The following is an 18,214-nucleotide window of genomic DNA, read 5'->3' as shown; positions in this document are numbered from 1 at the left end:
GTTATTTTCAACAGACCAACAGAGCTATTACAGTTAAACTCTCAGTGCTGGATTATCTGTCTCAAAAACAATTTATCTCATCTGAATGGTCTCAATACCACAAATGGATATAAGATTAACGAAATGACTAGTTCCACAAAATCTCATACTTATTTACTTATTTCTTCTCCACTAGCTCTAATATTTCACATCAAATCTTCCAAATGGTCGAATGGTATGTAGTAATTGTTATTGTAAGTTGATAACAGAAGTTTCCTTTTCTTTCTTCTCTTTCTTAACGCTCCAATAGTTCAGATTGCTTCCTAATGTTTCTATTAAGCTTACGCCAAGTCTGTTATCTCTATACTGAAAACATATTCGGAAGTGTGATGAGTAATGTATTGTAATTCTTTGAACATGTTATAACGTTGTATATACTCAGGAACTATTTACAGGATGTGAATGTCATTGGAAGAATAATTGTTCACTGTTTGAAATGTTAGAATTGTTAAAAATTGAAAATAATTTAAAAAAACCATTAAAAAAAAGAAAAAACCAGCTGACAGTGAGTAGCAAAATAACTGTCCCTCTCAGAATCTCAGTGTACGACCAAGACAGACGCGACAGCCAATCAGACTTCAAGTTGTCTCACACAGATAAGATTGACAGAGCCCCACAGTACACGCCCACATCTCTCATGCTTGAATCTTCAAATTGTCTGCTGGTGTAACCTAACTTTACAAATATAAACTTATCTCTGCACTTGTGCCTCTACATTTATAATCTGACAGGGATTTCTGTCTTCCAGTCACACACACTAAATAATCCAGTTTCAGCCCACTTTCAGTGCACTTTCCAACTTGATTTTTACTGTGTGAACTGGCAAAATCCAGTTGGGAGAGTGCACTCAAAGTGGATTGAAAATGGATTATTTAGTGTGTGTGTGACCGCAGCCTAAGTCTCTGGTCCTCATTAAGTGTTATTAATTAGCCCCAAGGACGACCTGGGAGCTGCGGTGGCTCAAATGGTTAAGACGCTGAACTGCAGGCTGTGGAAGGTCGGTAGTTTGGCAGTTCGAGACCCGAGTGTGCCGCATGACGGAGTGAGCTCCCGTCTCTAGTTCCAGCTCCTGCCAACCTAGCAGTTCGAAAGCAAGACATTGCAAGTAGATAAATAGGGACCACTTCGGTGGGAAGGGAACAGCGTTCCGTGCGCCTTGGTGTTTAGTCATGCCGGCCACATGACCACGGAAATATAAGGAAAATATATTTAAAATGTTGTACAGGTGGCACTGGACACCTGATAAATTATCTAAATGTTATAAAAATGTTTCTGGAAACTGTTGGAGATGCAGAAATAATATTGGAAGGTACTATTATATATGGTGGTGTTGCGAAAAGATTAAAAAAAAATTTTTTTTTTTCCAAAAAATAAGTTTATTTAGAATAAATTGTAAAACAGTGTTCAAGGTGGAGAAGGTAAAGGTATACAAGGGTTTCTATAATATCTTGAATGGTTCTTAACTTTACAGATAAATAAACTTACATTACAAGTCGTAGTTTTCCATAGCGTCAGAATCATACATAACCAGAACAGATAAAAATATTCAAAAACAGAAATTATATATTTATGTACCATATATCAAAAGTTGATTTTTCGCTTTAGAAATAGTTTCCCAGTTAAATTTGTCTATAGTGATCTTGTCTAGCACTGGATTCCACTTATCTAAAGGATCATAAAACTCACATTCGTTTTGTTGTTCAGTATTGTAAATGGAATATTTTTCTAAAAGGAAAAAATCCCAGACTTTATGGATCCATTCAAAAAATTTGGGAAATTATTCAGCAATTAATTAATGAAATAGAAGTGCCGCTCTTACCAGAAATATACCTACTTAATGTAACACCAGATGGAATTAAGCATAATGAACTGTGTATTATATTATATATACTCACAATATCTAGAATCCTTGCAGCAAAATGCTGGGAAACGGATAAAATACCTTGTAGAGAAGAACTAATTATGAAAATTCTTGAGATAGCAGAAATGGAGACTTTGAATATGATGTTATCAGGAAAAGAAGAAAACAAGTTTTAAAAAAATGGCAAGAAGTTTAGTGCCAGAAACGTTTTTACTCAATATACTTCCAGAACATATTGGCTATAATGATAAATATTTAATAATATATATATTAGCAACAGCTAGAATACAATGGGTGAAATGTTGGAAGCAAGAAAGTAACCCCAAACAAGATGAAGTAACAGAGAAACTCATGGGAGTAGCTGAAATGGATAAATTGAGTTTATTGCTACAAGGGAAAAGTGATGAAATGTTTGTAAAATGATGTTCGGGAATGTATAAATGGTTAGAAAACAGATAACTGACTCTGTATACATAAAAATGAACAAACGATTATGTATGAAAAACCAATAAATATAATTGGGGGGGGGAAATGGCAAGAAATTAACAGATGGATTGAAAACGATGTTTGATGTAAACTCCACAAAATGATTATTATATACTAGATGTACTTTCTTTTTCCTTTTTGTATTAAAAACTTGAAAAATAAACTTAAAAAATAAAAAGGAAATGTCTTCGGACAGCGCTGGCTCTTCGGCCGCGGAGATGAGCACCGCGACCCTAGAGTCGGATTCGACTGGCTTCCGAGCAAGGGAACCCTTTACCTTTTTAGGACGACCTGGGGCAAAGGAATGGGACGCTAAAGCTTGTAGCATCTCCAACGGGCGACTTCCCCCAGCGTCCAGTGACGGACGGAGGATAGGCGCAACTCCTGGTTTTAGTATCGGGTAACAGAAAGGGAGAGGCCTCTGGGGCCCCCCACTCCGTGCAGCAGAGTTGCTCCAGAGGAGCCCCATTGAGCAGCCCAGGGCGTCGCTGTGGGCAGCCTGGCCGAAGAACTCCCCACGGCGAGGTGGGCAGGAGGGCGCGTTTTGCATCGGTCTGCAAGCGCTGGAACGGTTAAGCCCGTTTGCTGGAGACGAGCGCGGAGAGGAGGAGACGCTCCTTTCGTGGTGGGGGGGCGGTGGGAGGGTTTGCTTTTGCGAGAGAGGACTGGGAGGGGCTGCAGCCGTGCGACAGCCGGAGGGGAAAGCCCTGCAAGCCGGATCCCCCCCCCCCAAGGTCTCTTTGGAAGTAAGGCATGGGGGGTGGGGGGGAGGCTTTGACTGGATCTTTGGAGGGGTGGGAGGCCTGGAACGCCATTCCCAGCACAGGGTTTGCAGAAGGGTTCCCAACTCCCGGATGGCAAATCCTGCAGATTTTTTTTTAGGGGGGGGGACCTCAGAGGGAAGGAAGGCCGCCATAGCGGGAGTCCCATGCCAATGTTCCCTGTAAGCTGTTTAGCCTTGTGAGCAAAAATTCTACTTTGTGTGCCAAGGGCATTAACGTTGTGAGCCTGCGATTTGGCCGCTGCATCAATGAGTTTGCTCACCAAGAAGACAGAGCATCCCTTGCCCCAGACCCAGAGTTCATATAAGAACATAAGAACGCAAGAGAAGCCAATGATGGATCAGGCCAATGGCCCATCCAGTCCAACTCCCTCTCCAATGCAGCCATTTTCTCCAGGGGAACTTGATCTCTGTCCTCTGGAGGTGGGTTGTAATCTTGGGAGAACTCCAGGCCTCACCTGGAGGTTTGGCAACCCTGTTGAGCACCAGAAGGCTTGCCAGCCTCCAGGTGGGGCCCGAGGAACTCCCGCTTTCACAACTGATCTCCAGCCGACAGAGATCAGCTCCCCTGGAGAACATGGCTGCTTTGAAGAGCGGACTCTCTATGGCATTGCACCATGCGGAGGCCCCTCCCCTCCCCAAACCCCACCCTCTCCTTCCACCCCCAAAGTCTCCAGGTGTTTCCCAACCCAGACCTGGCAACCCCAAGCACCAGTTTTGCACCGCTCTGGAATCAGAGTTTGGTGGTGGTGGTGATATAAATACCTTTCAGGACAAGAAAGGACAAAACTGATGTTCTGTGGTAAAAATAATTCATCCCATTATAAGGAGGTACCACGGATACTTGGACAAGGAGATAAGTAGGAAGCTATTATTTGAACCCGCTACACAGATTATAATAAATTGTGCTAAGAATCCAGAAGACTTAGGAGATAGGGAGTAGAATTGTATAACCTCTATAATATTTATTCAACAGTTGAATAACAGTTGATAGACTATTGTAGATATTTAGAGTTTTAGTAATTTTGTAATTAACATATGCAGATCAAATGCAGTTTTATATTTAAATATTTTATATATATTATTGGTACCCTTTTGTATTGTTTGTAATTGGGCTGGTGATATACCGAAGGAACTGAATATATATATATATAACTGATGTTCTGTGGCTGGTCCTTTTAACCTCCAAACAAACAAAAAGCTGGTCTTTTTTTCAGTTGGATGAGTAAGAAAGGGCTGGGGTTAGTGGCAAAAGGAAACAGGGCTGCCAAAGAACACAATGGCTAGACACTATAAAAGTCTCTGAATATGCGCTTATCTGTATAGCTCGATGGGTGAGTACTTCTGGGCAATTTCGTGTTTATTCTTCCACTCCCTCCCCTTTCGCTCAACGATTTATGAGAATGGGAGGCATCCCTCCCACCACTCGCTTCTGCCGTTTCGCCGCTTCGGGTAGGGAGTGTCTTTTCGTTTAAAAATCAGTTCTCATTTGACTCAGGTTCATAGCTGGTCTTCCGACCATTCTTCATTCATCATTTCAAACACCTGATCTCCTGTGCTTGACCCGGCTAGCTTCACTTGTACCATCAGGTCTCTCGGCTGGACGGACCACTGGAGCAAGGGGGAGCCTCGATTCTCTGGCATTCGGCCAGAGAAGAGGCTACCCCCTCCAAGCTCCTTGGCCAGGTGCCCTTCCCTGGGCTCCTGGGGGGGGGGGTTACGAGCCTGCTCACCCCCTCCGTCCGCCAGAGCATGGAGACACCCCCGGGAAGTCCGGGAGGTGAGTCCGTGAGCGTGCCGCCATCAACTGCTGGCTTCTTCTGACGACACCAAATCATGCAAACATGTTCATTGGCATGGCTGGCACCATAAAAATCACGGATCAGCCCTGATTTGGACAGCCCAGGCAAGCCCGATCTCGGAAGCTAAGCAGGGCCAACTCTGGCAAGTATTTGAATGGGAGACCTCCAAGGAATACCAGGGTCGGGAGGCAGAGGCAGGCCGTCAGGCCACATCTCTGAACGACCTCCACGCCCTAGTAGAAGTTGTCAGAGGCCGCACTGACTTCCAGGGAGGGGCACGCACTCACATATACATGAAAAATAGCCCCCGCCCAATCACAGATTCATGGCAACACCGTGATGCAAATCCATGAGTCCAAAGCATGGATCCTCATTAATCCTTCCGGGGTTTTGTGTCGGGTCATCCCACCATCAAATCACATATCAAGCCCAGGGCCTCAAAAATCACCCATCCGCGGGTTTCTGGGTCACCCCGTATCGATTATTGACCCACATATATTGCACTGTATTAAATACCCGGATCCTCACGATTGTTAAAGGGGCTCCACCAAAATATATTGTGAGATCACACCAATGTCCATGGAAGGACCCTCCAAATAACGTACCTGAAAGGGTTCTAGATGAGTGTGAACACTGTATTAAAATGAGAGACTCCATTCCTGTCCACAGCTTCTACTGTGAAGAGTTGCATCTGGATCTTCAGATTGCAATCATGGGTTTCAATTCAGGGCGGGAAGGTTCTGGCTGGATCTTAGGGAAAACGTCTTCTTCTTTCTTTGTAAAAACTTTTATTTTGGATATAACATATTCAACATAAAATTACATTCCTTTAATTCCAAATCCATTTCTCTTATCTCCTCCCCCCCCCCGTTTTACTGGCTTCCCGCAATGCTTCTCCCTGCCCACACATATATAGTTCCATTTTTCTTTCCCATTTTCATTTTACGTTTCAAGGTAACAATCCTACTTTATACAATTCAAACCTTTCTATATTTCAACCCTTAATAGTTATCCAAACAAAGTAAAGTATTTTTAACGTCCCAATTATTTTCTAGGTATTCTTTAAAATCTTTCCATTCTTCAAAAAAATTCTTTGTCTTCTTTATTATTCAGCTTCTTTGTTAATTTATCCATTTCTGCCATAAATAGGACTTTCTGTATCCATTCCCATTTATCAGGTATTCTGTCCTGTTTCCAAGATTGTGCATAAGTCATTCTAGCAGTGGTAATTAAATACCACAGCAGAGTCTTTTTTGCTACATTTACTTCTTCCATCTTTAAACCTAAAAGTAATATCTCCGGTTCTTTTTTAAAGGTACATTTCAAAAAAATGTGCATTTCATCATGAACATCTGTCCAGAAAATCATAGCTTTATCACAAGTCCTTAGGGAAAACTTCTCTACAGGCAGAGCTGTGCAACAGTGGAGTCGGCTGCCTAAGGAGTTGCTGGGCTCCCCCACCCTGGCAGTCTTCAAGCAGTGAATCAGAGTTTGGTGGTGGTGGTGGTGGTGGGAATATAATCAATGTCTTTCAGGACAAGAAAGGACAAAACTGACGTTCTGTGGCTGGTCCTTTTAACCTCCAGACAAACAAAAACTGGTCTTTTTTCAGATTGACAACTAAGAAAGGACTTGGGGGCGGGGGGGAGTCCGGCCTGCCCTGGAATCAGCCACAGCCCTGGCCTGAGACTAGAGATGTGAAGGTCCGGAAAAAAACCAGGAAAATTCAGGGGAAAAACGTGGGTTTTTTCCATTTTTTTCCTGAAGCCTTTTTTGTTTTTTTCCAAAAAATTGAAAAAGAAAAAAGAAAAAAATTGATTATGGAACGTTTTATTTTAACATAAAGAATAAAATATTTTAAGACAAGGTGTTCAAATATTTTCCAAATCATTTCTAAAATATATATATATATATATATTATATATATATCAGATTGATCTAATTTCTATGCACTGAGGACAAGCAAGTCCTAGGTTACAAACTGAACTCTCCAATACAAGAACAAGATGCATTTCTTCCTTTAGGAGGTGCTATTGTCAGAAGAAAATAAAAAGGTTTCAGTTTTGCTTTTGCATGTGGGTGGGTATTCTGTTTGTAATAATTGTTTGGATACACTATATATTTAATATGCTAGTTGTGATAATTTCATGACAAGTAAAAATGTCCATAGTCATATTTTATGTTCCTAAAGTAACAGAATGACTTTCAATCTAGAAAAGACAAAAGAAATGCTAATGTAGCATTTTTTTCAATTTTTCCGAAAATTTCCGTTTCCCCCCCGAAAAAAACTGGGGAAAAAACCCGGGGTATTTTCCGAGCTTCAAAAATTCTGGAAATTTTACATCTCTACCTGAGATGATCCATGGGGTCGCGAAGAGTCGGACTCGACTGTGCGACTGAACAACAACAACCTGAGACTCAGAGGCCTTCCAAGTGGGGGGCCGGGGCTGCCAGTGGGTGTCCAAGGCCCGCCCAGCAGAGGGGACGAACATTTTGAACAAGGGGTACCTGAAGAAGTGTACCTGCACACGAAAGCCGGTAGCTTGAGTAAAACTCTGTCCACAGATGATGGAAACACCACCCGCGCCCACCCATCGCTGCAGGAGTGGGACTCCCCTCAGGCAGGCAGAGAGGGGCGGAGCAGGCTGATGAACCAAAGGCACACAGGGGCATCCATGGCTGTGTCACTCGTGGCCAGTGTTCCCTCTAAGCTGAGTTAGTGTGAGCTGGCTCACAGTTCTTTAGCCTCCGGATCGCACATTTTTGTCTCGGCTCAGGGAGGACGGCTCCAGAGCCAACTAATTCATGCAGCAGCCAAATCGGTGGCTCATACCTTTGTGGCCAGCCGCTCACAAAGTAGAATTCTTGCTCACAAGACTTCACAGCTTAGAGGGACCATTGGTCGTGGCTGCGTGAAAACACCAGGGAGTGCCAAGTATGTGGGTTCCAGTTTGGTGTAGTGGTGAAGTGCGCGGACTCTGATCTGGGAGAACCGGGTTTGATTCCCCACTCCTCCACATGCACCTGGCTGGATGACCTTGGGCAAGCCATAGTTCCGACAAGAACTGTTCTTGAAAAAAGATCAGTTTCTGTCAAGAGCTCTCTCAGCCCCACCCACCTCCCAGGGTGTCTGTTGTGGGGAGGGGAAGGGAAAGGAGTTTGTAAGCCGCTCTGAGACTCCTTTGGGTAGTGAAGGGCGGGGTATAAATCCAGTCTCCTCTTCTTCTTCTTCTTCAGTACCCACCTGCAGCAGTGTTTTTGCAAAGTTGGACGCACAGGGAAGGGGGCACGGCTGTTCCGACCGCATCTCACCTGTCCCATCACTCCAGAGCTCACCTGGCAGAGGCAGCCGCAACACCATGCCACGTTCTGCCTCCTGCACGGGTTTGGGTTGGGAGGAAGGGCATCCTTTTGCCAGGCGAGAGAGGTACAGACCCCCAGGCAGAACAACAGGGAGATACAGCAGGGCCCAGTCCCAGGAGGCGTGGGTTCATGTCCCCACTTGCCCCAGACTGAGAGTTCCTATCTATAACTTGTGGCTCATAGCCACTGATGGACTTCAGCTCCATAGGTTTATCCAATTCCCTTTTGAAGCCGTCCATGCTTGTAGCCGTCACCACTTCCTGTGGCAGTGAATTCCAGGTGTTAATCACTCTTTGGGTGAAGAAGGACTTCCTTTTATCTGTTCTAACCCGACCGCTCAGCAATTCCATGGAGTGCCCAGGAGTTCTTGTATTGTGAGAAAGGGATCAAATGTGAGGAATCATTCATGTTCTTTGGGTGGTCACCCCCGCCATCCAGAGTTGTTCGAGGGCTGGGCTTGGGCTTGTTCCCCAAAGAGGCTGGACTCTGGGAAACGGCTCTTCTGTCAGGGCGAGTTCGAAGATGGGGCCAGGAGAAAACTGGGATTCTTCTCTGGGTGACAGACTTGTGATATCTGCTCTTGCCGAATCATTCAGACCTGTCGATGGGGGTGCCTACAGTGGTCAAGGGGTCACCGGTCCCTCTTAGCCCCCAGGACAGACTGAGCCAATGTAAGGAGAGGCTAAGCTTGTTGACATCCCTAAAGAACCAAACAGAGATGCTTAATTTTCCCAAAGAACCATGGAGGCATATCTAAAAGAGCCAGTTTGGTGTAGTGGTTGAGTGCGCGGACTCTAATCTGGGAGAACCGGGTTTGATTCCTCCACTTGCACCTGGCTGGATGACCTTGGGCAAGCCGTAGCTCTGATGAGAGCTGTTCTTGAAAAAGAGCCGTTTCTTTCAAGAGCTCTCTCAGCCCCACCTACCTCACAGGGTGTCTGTTGTGGGGAGGGGAAGGTAAAGGAGTTTGTAAGCCGCTCTGAGACACCTTCTGGTAATGAAGGGCGGGGTATAAATCCAATCTCCTCTTCTTCTTCTAAAAAGTGGTTGGTTTGTAATATAGAAAAATGATATCAAACCTGGTCTACAAACCACAAGTAGCCCTTTTGTGCTGATCCACCTGGGCAATTCTCATGTGTCTCCTGAGCATATGAAGGTTCATGATGTTCAGTGGTGTATCTCCATTCTCTTTTATTTCAGATGTGACTACCTGTGCCTCTCCTTCCCCCCAGAGAGAAGCCACTCTTTATTGCCAAGTGACTGAAGGCATCTTTACGCAGTCAGAGGTGACCCAAGAGAAGGGGGAGGAGATGGAAAAGAAGAACCCAGAAGGACCTGGAACTGGCAAGACAGCAAGGAAAGGCCCCCATCCCACCCCAGCTGGGAGTGGTGTTGAATTCTGGGAAAGCCCAGGGCCAGATATCTGTAATCAGCTCACTGCAGTCTCAGATGTCCATCGTCAACGCTTCCGGGAGTTCCGCTACCATGAGGCCGACGGGCCCCGAGAGGTTTGCAGCCAGCTGCATGGACTTTGCAGCCACTGGCTGGAGCCAGAGAGGCACACCAAGAAGCAGATCCTGGACCTGGTGATCCTGGAGCAGTTCCTGACTCTCCTGCCCCAGGAAATGCAGGGCTGGGTCAGAGGGTGCGGGCCGGAGACCAGTTCCCAGGCGGTGGCCCTGGCCGAAGGTTTCCTCCTGAGTCAGGCAGAGGAGAAGAGGCAGGCAGGACAGGTGAGGGGGTTTCCTTCCAGGTATGTCTAATCCAAGCAACGATATCTGGCCTTATTCTAAAGTGTCCCTTGTTTGTCCAAGTGTTAACCATCCAAGTGGGAGATGGCATGGCCTCTTTAAGCAGCCTCTTCTACTGGAGAATTTCTGCTCCCTCCAGATGACTCACCAGGTCTGCTGATGGAAGGGAGCAGAGTCTGGGAGTGGGACAGGATCCATTCCTTGGTCTCTTTTCCATCCCGTCTCTTACCCCTCTCCCTCGCTGCTGTTTCAGATGTGGGGACCATCCGTGAAGGAAGAAGCTACATTCCCTGAGGCGGAAGGAGCTTCCTTGGAGCAAGGGCAAAGTTTGCAGGCAGTGGAGCGTGCCCAAGCTGCCCTCTCCCGTGGTAAGGACTCGTCAGTGCCTGAATGACATTGGGGCACACCGTGAATTTGATGAGTAGAGAGTTCAGCTGGGGGGGGGCAATTAAATACTTCCCCACACAACACAGAGTTTATTTGCAGCATTCAATGTCCATTAGCTTTTATGCCTCTAAAAGGAGATTTGAGGAATTTCTGAAGGGCAATTCCTCCCATTAATTGAAATATTCATAATCTCACCTTCTTTCCATAAGAGGAAGTTGAGGTGCCTCAAAAGAGAAAAGGTAAGAACATAAGAGAAGCCAATGTTGGATCAGGCCAGTGGCCCATCCACTCCAACCCTCTGTGTCACACAGTGGCCAGAAATGCCAGGTGGACAAACCTTGGCGGAGCTATTCAGCCTCCAGCTTCTGGGGCAGCAGAGCTCTGAAAACCAATTCCTCGGGGGCCAGTAATCATGGGGAAATGTGGCTTCTGTGCCCGTGCTGAAAGGAATTCACAGAACCCAAATAGGACCCATGGTAAGTAGGACATACCAAAAATCAGCAAATACCCTGCTATAGACGATTACGAAGTATCTCAAGTAATTTTACATATTTATTCGTTTTATATATTTTTATACTTTTTCTATTTTTCTATCATTCTTATAAATTATTCACCATCGTATGAATTATCACATAAACATTATCACATGGAAAGAAGCATCTATCCAGAATTCGAAGTATCGTCTTTGTATATCACAAAAGGTATTGCACAACCCCTTTGTTAATACCAGTCCTCCTTAATTATACAAACGTCTTAAGAAGATGAAGAAGAAGAGGGGGAGGAGGAGATTGGGTTTATACCCTGCCCTTCACTACCCAAAGGTGTCTCAGAGCGGCTTACAAACTCCTTTCCCTTCCCCTCCCCACAACAGATACCCTGTGAGGTAAAAGAAGAGATTGGATTTATACCCTGCCCTTCACTATCCAAGGGAGTCTCAGAGGGGCTTACAAAATCCTTTTCCCTTCCCCTCCCCACAACACACCCTGTGAGGTAGAAGAAGAAGAAGAAGAGATTGGATTTATACCCCGCCCTTACAAACTCCTTTCCCTTCCCCTCCCCACAACAGACACCCAGTGAGGTAGGAGGAGAAGAGATTGGATTTATACCCTGCCCTTCACTACCCAAGGGAGTATCAGAGAAGCTTACAAACTCCTTTTCCCTTCCCCTCCCCACAACACAACCTGTGAGGTAGAAGAAGAAGAAGAGACTGGATCTATACCCCGCCCTTCACTATCCAAAGGAGTCTCAGAGCGGCTTACAAACTCCTTTCCCTTCCCCTCCCTACAACAGACACCCTGTGAGGTAGGTGGGGCTGACAGAAACTGCTCTTTTTCAAGGACACCTCTTATCAGAACTAGGGCTTGCCCAAAGTCATCCAGCCAGGTGCAAGTGGAGGAGGAGTGGGGAATCAAACCCGGTTCTCCTAGATTAGAGTCCACGCACTTAACCACTACACCAAACGGGCTCTCTGGTCCCCTTTAAGCCTTATTTTGAATAAGTGCTCATTCTTCCTCCAGCAGAGGTCCAGCTATCCTCCTGTTTCAGGGTCTTCCTCGGGGAGTTCAACAGATATTTCCAAGCACGAGGTTGCCAAATACGAAGATGCTTATCCAGATTTCACCAATGAATGCTGCAAAAAGTCTCTCTTAGTGAGCTCAAGGCTTCCTCCAAAGTGAAAAGCACGTTCCCATGCTTAAAGGGGACTCTGGCTGGCTGCTGCGGGAAACAGGATGCTGGAGTAGGGAGGGCAGGCTGTGGCCGGGCTTGGGGGCTTGGGACAGATACGGTGTCATGTTGACAATGCGTCAGGCTGCAAACCTGGTGGAGACACTCTGGAAACTCATTCCTATGACCCTCAAGTTTCCAAATGTGCTCAAGTCACAGCTGGGCTGAATGTGAGGGTGAAGGGTCATGCAATGTCATTTCCACCCCCCTCTTTCCCTCACATGCAGCTGCTGGATGACCTTGGGCAAGCCATAGTTCTGTCAGAGCTGTTCTTGAAAAAAAGAGTCGTTTCTGTCAAGAGCTCTCTCAGCCCCGCCTGCCTCACAGGGTGTCTGTTGTGGGGAGGGGAAGGGAAAGGAGTTTGTAAGCTGCTCTGAGACTCCCTTGGGTAGTGAAGGGCGAGGTATAAATCCAATCCCTTCTTCTCTTCTTCTTCTACTTCCTGAGGCTCATAGGCAGGGCTATTTTTGGGCAGGAACGCACAGGAACGGAGTTCCGGCTGGCTCCCAAGCTGGCCACACCCAGCAGGAACTCATTAGCATAATAGGCCACACCCAACAGCAGAAACTCATTAGGATTGGCTACATTAGGGGTGTGTGGCTTAACATGCAAAGGAGTTCCTGCTACAAAAAAGCCCTGGGTTTTGACAACAAACAAGGTAAACAGAATAACATGCAAAAGGTGGGTGTGGCTGGATGACCACACTTCTGGTAACATGGGGGTGCGGCCTCATGTGCTAATGAGCTGTGCTGTCAGGGGTGTGGCCTAATATGCTAATACATTTCTGCTGCTGGGTGTGGCCTATTATGCTAATGGGTTCCTGCTGGGATTTTTCTACAAAAAGAGCCCTGCAGGTATCTGGTTCTTCTCTTCTGCCTCTCCCAGAATTTAGTAAAAAGTGTTCAAAATTTGTTGCGTGTACATAGGGCAAAGTTTCACAATCCTGGGAAGGCGGTTCATGAAGCAAGGAACAAACAAACAAACGCCCTTCCTTCCTCCTTTGTCTCAGTAACAGGCAGGGAAGAGATGCTGTTGAGGCGTCCTCTTTTCACAGCTCCTGCTCCTCCAGTCCAGGTAGGAGAGACGAGGGGACAGCCCGGGTCCCTCCTCCTTTCTCAGGGGGGTCTTTTGCCCCTGCCGTTTCTACAAGGCGTCTGGGCGAGAGATCCTCTGAACGCCGTTCCCTTGACCCATCCCAAGCCAGACATCCTGTCCCCTCCCAGACAACTCCCTTCCAGTAGGCAGTCTCTGCCTGTCCTTATCCCTGACGAGGGAATCTGCTTTTTCTTTCAGCGGCCTGTTTCCTTCGAGGAGGTGTCCGTCTATTTCACCGAGGCAGAATGGGCCCTGCTGGATCCGGGACAGAGGGCTCTCTACTGCGAAGTCATGCTGGAGAACTACGGGAGCGTGTTCTTTCTGGGTAAGGCTCTTTCATTGGTGCCAAAGGTGAGCATGGCTGCCATTGAGATGAGGTGTGAAGCAAAATATTGAATAGCAACACGCTGCTTTGAGGCCTGTACCACTACTTGGGGAGGTGCTGTGGCCCTCTGGCAGAGCGTCTGCTTGGCATGCGGAAGGTCCCGGGCTCAAACCCTGGCAGCACCTCCAGTGAAGAGGCTCAGGTAGCAGATGGTGTGAAAGAGCTCTGCCCGAGACCCTGGAGAGCCACTTCCGGACTGAGTACAGTCCTGACTTCAATGGACCAGGGGTCTGATTCAGTAGAAGGCAGCTTCCTGTGTTGTTCATGGGGGTGTCCTTGCCCAGGGGCAACTGAGGCCAGAGTTGCGGCCATCACCCAAGCCTGAGAAGGTGTCTCCTGGCCTGAGGCAAAAAGGGGGGGGTGAGAGGCCCTCAGAAAGACCTGGAAGGGGCCAGACCCTCATTTCTCTGCTGCCAACCTTCACAACACACTCTTCCCGCACACAAGTAAAGCAGACCCAAAATAAAGAAAGAAAGAAAGGAAGGAAGGAAGGAAGGAAGGAAGGAAGGAAGGAAGAGGTTTATTAAGAATTTAAAAATTAGGCATCACTAAACAGCACAGTTTCTACAGCTCAGCAACAGAAAAGCAAGAAAAGCTGTCCTATATCTACCACACAACATATTTGGCATTAGACGGCACCCTTTGTTGCAGCATAAGTATTCCAGCTGTAGAAGAAGAGATTGGATTTATACCCCGCCCTTCACTACCCAAAGGCGTCTCAGAGCGGCTTTCAAACTCCTTTCCCTTCCCCTCCCCACAACAGATACCCTGTGAGGGAGGTGGAGCTGAGAGAGCTCTGACAGAAACTGCTCTTTTTCAAGGACAGCTCTGACAGAACTATGACTTGCCCAAGGTCATCCAGCAGGTGCAAGTGGAGGAGTGGGGAATCAAACCCGGTCCTCTCAGATTAGAGTCCGCGCACGTCACCACGACACCAAACTGTAGCCTAAGTTACTCTACATAAGCAAGAAGGACGCATAAAGGTAGTGTGGCTGGCTTCCCTCTGGACTATACCCATGATCTATTTCATACCTCTCTAGGGTCAAGTGGTCCTCACGACCCAGTCGAGGGTCCTCCTTAGCGGAACTGTCCAGAGGCTGTCCGCATCCTCCCAACCCCCCCCCCCTGGATACACAACTGGATACAGGTTCTCACGATTAACCAGTTACCAAAATCTGGTGTCTGGCCTTGCAAAACATAAGGATGTTAGCTGCAGGGAGACTCGAAACACGAACACCTGCAAGTCGGACAAGGCCACTTAATCGCATTAACCCTTGGGGGAATTATGGTGCTTTGCCTCAGAGATCTGTCCCCCTTAAACTGGTTCGGTTGTGGGGGTTTGATCTTGACCATGGTTCCATCCTTCCAGAAGAACGTTTACTCCTGTATTTATTTTCTTCCCCAGATAAGAATGACCTCTTTCTTTCTTTCTTTCTTTCTTTCTTTCTCTTTCTTTCTTTCTTTCTTTCTTTCTTTCTTTCTTTCTTTCTTTCTTTCTTTCTTTCTTTCTCTCTCTCTCTCTCTCTCTCTCTCTCTTTCTCTCTTTCTCTCTCTCTTTCTCTCTTTCTCTCTTTCTCTCTCTCTTTCTCTCTTTCTCTCTTTCTCTCTTTCTTTCTCTCTCTCTTTCTCTCTCTCTTTCTCTCTCTCTTTCTCTCTCTCTTTCTCTCTTTCTCTCTCTCTCTCTCTCTCTCTCTTTCTTTCTCTCACTATGAAATAAGCCAGAAGTATAAGAGAGGCTACAGTGGAAACAAAAAACGGCCTTGAATCCAAAGAAAGGCTGGAGAGTTCCTCAAGAGGATCTGAAAAGCATATTTCCTTCGCGAATGAGCTGGCTGAGAGTGTGTATCCTTCATGGTTATGTCAAGGGAATAGGCAACAAATAGCCATGGGGGATTTTGGATTCTCTTTTGAGCAACCTTTGTTTTAGTACAATCATGTAGCCAGCTGGGGTAAGGAGGGAGGGAGGCCGTCTGGGGGGGCCTGAAATTGGAGGCCCAGAAACTCCTTCTGGGCAGGAGTTCAGCTCTGGCTCTGGAGGGGGTGAGGTGTCCTTAAATACTAGATATTCTGGGGAAAGGTGGAGGGATGGTTAAAATCAGCCAAGCTGGATGAGGCCAAAGGGCCATCAGTGCTTTTCTATTGCAGTCACATAAATGCATTTGGACCTTACAAGCCAATTTGGTGTAGCGGTTAAGTGCACAGACTCTAATCTGGAAGAACTGGGTTTGATTCCCCACTCCTCCACTTGCACCTGGCTGGATGACCTTGGGCAAGCCATAGTTCTGTCAGAGCTGTTCTTGAAGAAGAGCCGTTTCTGTCAAGAGCTCTCTCAGCGCCACCTACCTCACAGGGTGTCTGTTGTGGGGAGGGGAAGGGAAAAGGAGTTTGTAAGCTGCTCTGTGACTCCTCTGGGTAGTAAAGGGTGGGATATAAATCCAATCTCTTCTTTTCCTCTTCTTCTCTTCCAGGTGCTAACAGGATCTCTCTCTTTATTCTAGCAGAGGATGATCTGAGGAATGAGGAGGGTGAGGAACTTCATCAGCAAATGCCAGGCAGAATTAAAAGTGAAGACTTGAAAGAAAATATCAAGAATCGAGGCAGACCTAAGAGAAAGGAAGGTGGCCGTGTGGTTGAGAAGCGAGATGGAAGAAAGCGTAGTGTACATTTTCCAAAGCACAGAATAATGAAGGCAAGTAAATCCATTCAATATGGAAAGTACTTCAGAAATAGATCACAGATCCTTGAGCAAAAAAGAATACAAAGAGGGCAGAAGCCGTTTGAATGTTCAGTATGTGGAAAGAGATTTACTCAGAGTCACAATCTCCAACGGCATCAGAGAACCCACACAGGGGAGAAACCTTTTGAATGCTCAGAGTGTGGAAAGAGATTCAGTCAGAGTGGCCATCTTCAACAGCATCAGAGAACCCACACAGGGGAGAAACCTTTTGAATGTTCAGTGTGTGGAAAGAGATTTAGTCGGAATGGCCATGTTCAACAGCATCAGAGAACCCATACAGGGGAGAAACCGTGTGAATGTTCAGTATGTGGAAAGAGATTCAGGAAGCGTAACATTCTGCAACAGCATCATAGAACCCACACAGGGGAGAAACCTTTTGAATGCTCAGAGTGTGGAAAGAGATTCAGTCAAAGTGGCCATGTTGAACAGCATAAAAGAACCCATACAGGGGAGAAACCTTTTGAATGTTCAGTGTGTGGAAAGAAATTTAGTCAGAGCCACACTCTTCAACGGCATCAGAGAACCCACACAGGGGAGAAACCTTTTGAATGCTCAGTGTGTGGAAAGACATTCAGTAACAGTAACACTTTGCAACAGCATCAGAGAACCCACACAGGGGAGAAACCTTTTGAATGTTCAGTGTGTGGAAAGAGATTTAGTCGGAATGGCCATGTTCAACAGCATCAGAGAACCCATACAGGGGAAAAACCTTTTGAATGTTTAGTTTGTGGAAAGAGATTCAGACAGAGTACCCATCTTCAACGGCATCAGAGAATCCACACAGGGGAGAAACTTTTTGAATGCCCAGAGTGTGGAAAGACATTCAGTCATAGCCGTACTCTTCAACAGCATTGGAGAACCCACACGGGAGAAACCTTTTGAATGCTCAGAGTGTGGAAAGAGATTCAGTCAATGTGCCTTCTTAAACAGCATCAGAGAACCCACACAGCAGAGAAACCTTTGAAATATTCAGTGTGTGGAAAAAGATTCAGTAATACTGGCAGTGTTCAACAGCATCAAAGAACCCACACAGGGGGAAACCTTTGAAATGCTCAGAATGTTTAAAGAGATTCAGTTTGAGTTGCCATCTTGAGCAGGACCTAATAACCAACAAGGATGAAACATTTTTAATTCTCAGAGTGTGGAAAGAGATTGAGGAACGGAGCAGTCTTCAGTGGCCTGAGAGAACCCACAGAGAGGAAAAACCCTTTTGTATGCTCAAAGTGTGGAGTTTCACTCATTATGGAAATCTTCTACAGCATCTAGGAACACACACAAGGTGAAACTGTGTAACTCCTTAGCCCATGAAAAGAGCTTTTCTCTTATTTCACACCTAAAAGAGAACCACAGACCATATAAAGCAGTGAAACTTTATAAAGTCTTGAAGGATGCTTGAATCTACACAGGAAATCTTACAGGAAGAAATGTTAAAAATGCTAGAACTGTGGAAGGAGCTTTAGCCATGTCAGAAGCCCTCAAATCGATCCCACATGGAAGAAAGCAAGGATGGGCTCTGCCGGTTGAAGGCGATTTATTTAAATAAATAAATAAATAAATATCAGCTCACGTCTCCTTTAGCCTGGAGGAGTCCACACAAGGGAGGAAGCTCATAAATGCTCAGTGTGGGGGAAGAACTTCAGGCGCAGATCCGATTTTCGTGTTCTTCAGCGAATCCATATGAGGGTGAAACATTCGTATAGGCTGTTCTAATGAGGGTCTTCTTCAGACGCCCAGTTGATAAAGGTTCAGAAAGTAGTTACACAAACGAGGGCCACTTCAGTGGTTTCCCTCCTCTGTGAAAC

General features: G+C 46.2%; 1 pseudogene; it reads left to right on the top strand.

Annotated features, from left to right (window-relative positions):
- The window catches only part of LOC107111383, a 30,853-nt pseudogene extending 13,045 nt beyond the window's left edge, over nucleotides 1-17,808 (top strand).
- The last annotated feature ends 406 nt before the right edge of the window (nucleotides 17,809-18,214 follow it).

The sequence above is a fragment of the Gekko japonicus genome, unplaced genomic scaffold, assembly GCF_001447785.1.
Source record: "Gekko japonicus isolate JY-2015 unplaced genomic scaffold, Gekko_japonicus_V1.1 scaffold4063, whole genome shotgun sequence".
In the NCBI taxonomy this organism is placed as follows: Eukaryota; Metazoa; Chordata; class Lepidosauria; order Squamata; family Gekkonidae; genus Gekko; species Gekko japonicus.
This window is presented reverse-complemented; position numbering and strand designations above follow the sequence as displayed.